This window comes from Arachis hypogaea, chromosome 17 (genome assembly GCF_003086295.3).
Source record: "Arachis hypogaea cultivar Tifrunner chromosome 17, arahy.Tifrunner.gnm2.J5K5, whole genome shotgun sequence".
In the NCBI taxonomy this organism is placed as follows: Eukaryota; Viridiplantae; Streptophyta; class Magnoliopsida; order Fabales; family Fabaceae; genus Arachis; species Arachis hypogaea.
The window spans coordinates 47,685,541-47,690,225 of NC_092052.1; the positions used below are offsets into that span (position 1 = coordinate 47,685,541).

General features: G+C 37.1%; 1 non-coding gene across 1 annotated transcript; it reads right to left on the reverse strand.

The window, feature by feature from the left end:
* Positions 1-1,738: 1,738 nt before the first annotated feature.
* On the reverse strand, positions 1,739-1,846 carry LOC112768509 (small nucleolar RNA R71). Its single transcript, XR_003185927.1, has one exon. It is a non-coding gene; the product is annotated as a small nucleolar RNA R71 (small nucleolar RNA).
* Positions 1,847-4,685: the final 2,839 nt, after the last annotated feature.

Consider the following 4,685-nt stretch of genomic DNA (forward strand, 5'->3'; position numbering starts at 1 on the left):
GTTTAGTGTCTTTTCTTGTTTTTCATATGCATTTTAGAATTATTAGTGTCTATAGAATAAAAATTCTTAAGTTTGGTGTCTTGCATGTTTTTCTTTTCTTAAAAATTTTTAAAAATAAGTTCTTGGTGTTCATCTTGACATTCAAAGTGTTCCTGGTGTTCATCTTGACATTCATAGTGTTCTTGCATGCATCATGTGTTTTGATCCAAAATTTTCATGCATTGAGTCTTTTTGATGTTTTTCTCTCTCATCATTAAAAGTCAAAAATAAAAAAAATATCTTTCCCTTTTTTTCTCATAAATTTTCGAAAACTTGAGTTGACTTTTTCAAAACTTTTTAAAATTCAGTTGTTTCTTATGAGTCAAGTCAAATTTTCAATTTAAAAATCCTATCTTTTCAAATCTTTTTCAAAAATCAAATATTTTTCATTTTTTCTTTCATATTTTCGAAAATTTTAAATTTTGATTTTCAAAATCTTTTTCTTATTTCCATTTCATATTTTCGAAATTAATGCTAACAATTAATGTGATTGATTCAAAAATTTTTAAGTTTGTTACTTGCCTATTAAGAAAGGTTCAATATTTAAATTTTAAAATCATATCTTTTTGTTTCTTGTTAGTCAAGTAATCAACTTTAATTTTCAAAATCAAATCTTTTTAAATTTCTTTTTCAAATCTTTTTCAAAATAAGTTTCAATCACATTTTTTTCACTTAAATCAATTTCAAAATCTTTTCTAACCTCTTATCTTTTTAAAATTGATTTTCAAATCTTTTTCAAACTAATCCTATCTTTTTGTTTGATTCTTATCTTTTTTCAAAACTACCTAACTAACTCTCTCTCTAATTTTTGAAAATCACCTTCCTCTTTTTCAAAATTCCTTTTTAATTAACTATTTGTTTTAAATGTTAATTTGATTTAATTTTATTTTTCTTTCTTAATTTTTGAATTTTAACCTTAATTTAAAATAAAAACAAAAATATTTATATTTTATTTTATTTAATTTTCGAAATTCTCTCCCCCTCATCTCTTTCTAATTATTTTATTTATTTACTAACACTTCTCTTCATCTCAAAATTCGAACCCTCTCTTCCTTTTGGTGTTCGAATTTCTCTTCTTCTATTCTTTTCTTCTTCTACTCACATAAAGGAATCTCTATACTGTGACATAGAGGATTCCATATTTTCTTTTTTGTTTTCTTCTTTTTCATATGAGCAGGAACAAGGATAAGAACACTCTTGTTGAAGCCAATCCTGAACCTGAAAGGACTCTGAAGAGGAAGCTAAGGGAAGCTAAAGCACGACTCTCTGGAGAAAATCTGACAGAAATTTTCAAAAAAAAAGGAGACATGGCCGAAAATAATAACAATGCAAAGAAGATGCTTGGTGATTTTACTGCACCAAATTCCAATTTACATGGAAGAAGCATCTCATCCCTGCCATTGGAGCAAACAATTTTGAGCTAAAGCCTCAATTAGTTTCTCTGATGCAACAGAACTGCAAGTTTCATGGACTTCCATCAGAAGATCCTTTTCAGTTCTTAACTGAATTCTTGTAGATCTGTGATACTGTTAAGACCAATGGGGTTGACTCCGAGGTCTACAGGCTTATGCTTTTCCCGTTTGCTGTGAGAGATAGAGCTAGAATATGGTTGGACTCTCAACCTAAAGATAGCCTGAAATCTTGGGATAAGCTGGTCACGGCTTTCTTAGCCAAGTTCTTTCCTCCTCAAAAGCTTAGCAAGCTTAGAGTGGATGTTCAAACCTTCAAACAGAAAGAAGTTGAATCCCTCTATGAAGCTTGGGAGAGATACAAGGAACTGACCAAGAAGTGTCCTTCTAACATGCTTTCAGAATGGACCATCCTGGATATATTCTATGATGGTCTGTCTGAATTATCAAAGATGTCATTGGACCATTCTGCAGATGGATCCATTCACCTAAAGAAAACGCCTGCAGAAGCTCAGGAACTCATTGACATGGTTGCAAATAACCAGTTCATGTACACTTCTGAAAGGAATCCTGTGAGTAATGGGACGCCTCAGAGGAAGGGAGTTCTTGAAATTGATACTCTGAATGCCATATTGGCTCAGAATAAAATATTGACTCAGTAAGTCAATATGATTTCTCAGAGTCTGAATGGATTGCAAGCTGCATCCAACAGTACTCAAGAGTCATCTTCTGAAGAGGAAGCTTATGATCCTGAGAACCCTGCAATAGCAGAGGTGAATTACATGGGGAAACCCTATGGAAATACCTATAATCCCTCATGGATAAATCATCCAAATTTCTCATGAAAGGATCAACAAAAGCCTCAACAAGGCTTTAATAATGGTGGAAGAAACAGGTTTAACAATAGCAAGCCTTTTCCATCATCCACTCAGCAACAGAGAGAGAATTCTGAGCAGAATCCATCTAGCTTAGCAAATATAGTCTCTGATCTATCTAAGGCCACTCTAAGTTTCATGAATGAAACAAGATCCTTCATTAGAAATTTGGAGGCACAAGTGGGCTAGCTGAGTAAAAGAGTCACTGAAACTCCTCCGAGTACTCTCCCAAGCAATACAGAAGAGAATCCAAAAAGAGAGTGCAAGGCCATTACCTCACTTGGTGTGGCCGAACCCAAAATGGAGGAGGAGGACGTGAATCCTAGTGAGGAAGACCTCCTGGAACGCTCAGTGACCAATAAGGAGTTTCCCTTTGACGAACCAAAGGAATTTGAGGCTCATCTAGAGACCATAGAGATTCCATTGAACCTCTTTTTGCCCTTCATGAGCTCTGATGAGTGTTCATCTTCTGAAGAGGATGAAGACATTACTGAAGAGCAAGTTGCTAAATACCTTGGTGCAATCATGAAGCTGAATGCCAAATTATTTGGTAATGAGACTTGGGAAGATGAACCTCCCTTGGTTGCCAATGAACTGAATGCATTGGATAGGCATAAATTACCTCAAAAGAAACAAAATCCTGGTAAATTCTTAATTCCCTATAACATAGGCACCATGACCTTTGAGAAGGCTCTGTGTGACCTGGGGTCAGGAATAAACTTAATGCCACTCTCTGTAATAGAGAAACTTGGGATCTTTGAGGTGCAAGCTGCCAGAATCTCAATAGAGATGGCAAACAACTCAAGAAAACAGGCTTATGGACTAGTAGAGGACGTGCTAGTAAAGGTTGAAGGCCTTTACATCCCTGCTGATTTCATAATCCTAGACACTGGGAAGGATGAGGATGAATCCATCATCCTTGGAAGACCCTTCCTAGCCACAGCAAGAGCTGTGATTGATGTGGACAGAGGAGAATTGGTCCTTCAACTGAATGAGGACAACCTTGTGTTTAAAACTCAAGGATCTCCTTCTGTAACCATGGATAATAAGCATGAAAAGCTTCTCTCACTGCAGAGTCAACCAAAGCCCCCACAGTCAAACTCTAAGTTTGGTGATGGGAGGCCACAACCAAACTCTAAGTTTGGTGTTGAACCCCCATATTCAAATTCTAAGTTTGGTGTTGGGAGGTCCCAACAATGCTCTGAACATCTGTGAGGCTCCATGAGAGCTCACTGTCAAGCTATTGACATTAAAGAAGCGCTTATTGGGAGGCAACCCAATGTTATTTAATTATATCTATTTATTTTTTATTGTTATTTTATTTTTTTTAGGTTGATGATCATGTGGAGTCACAAAAACTACTGAAAAATCAAAAACAGAATGAAAAATAGCTTTAAAAACAGCTCACCCTGGAGGAAGAGCTTACTGGCGTTTAAACGCCAGTAAGAAGCATCAAACTAGCGTGCTTCTTACTAGCGTTTAATGCCAGAAAGAAGCATCAAGCTGGCGTTAAACGCCAGAAACAAGCACGAGACTGGTGTTTAACTCCAGAACAGAGCATGGAAGTGGCGTTAAACGCCAGAAACAAGCAGCAAGCTGGCGTTTAATGCCAGACATGCATACTAAAGGCGTTTTACACGCCCAATTGGAGCAGGGATGTTAAGTCCTTGATCTCACTGGATCTGTGGACCCCATAGGATCCCCACCCTTTTCTTCTCTCCTCTTCACACCTTTTCATAACTCTCTCCCCCAAATATCCTTCACCAATCACCTCAATCACTCTTCCCCATCACCTCTTCACCACTCACATCCATCATCTCTTCCCCAAAAACCCCACCTACCTCCAAAATTCAAACTATTTTCCCTCCCAAACCCAACCCTAATGGCCGAACCCTAAACCTTCCCCCACTCCTATATAAACCCCTTCATTCCTTCTTCATTTTCACACAACACAACCCTTTCTTCTACCCCTTGGCCGAATACACACCTCTCTCCCTCTCCTCTATTTTTCTTCTTCTTCTTCTCCTTCTTTCTTTCTTCTTTTTGCTCGGGGACGAGAAAACATTTTAAGTTTGGTGTGGTAAAAGAATTGCTTTTTATTTTTCCATAACCATTAATGGCACCTAAGGCCAGAGAAACCTCTAGAAAGAGGAAAGGCAAGGCAAAAGCTTCCACCTCTGAGTCATGGGAGATGGAGATATTCATCTCAAAAGCTCATCACTAAAAAAAAGGATAGAGCAAACAGGAGATCATGGACCTCAACAAGAGCATGAGGAAATTCCTCACCATGAAATCCCTGAGATGCCTCAAGGGATGCACTTCCCTCCACAAAACTATTGGGAGCAAATCAACACATCTCTAG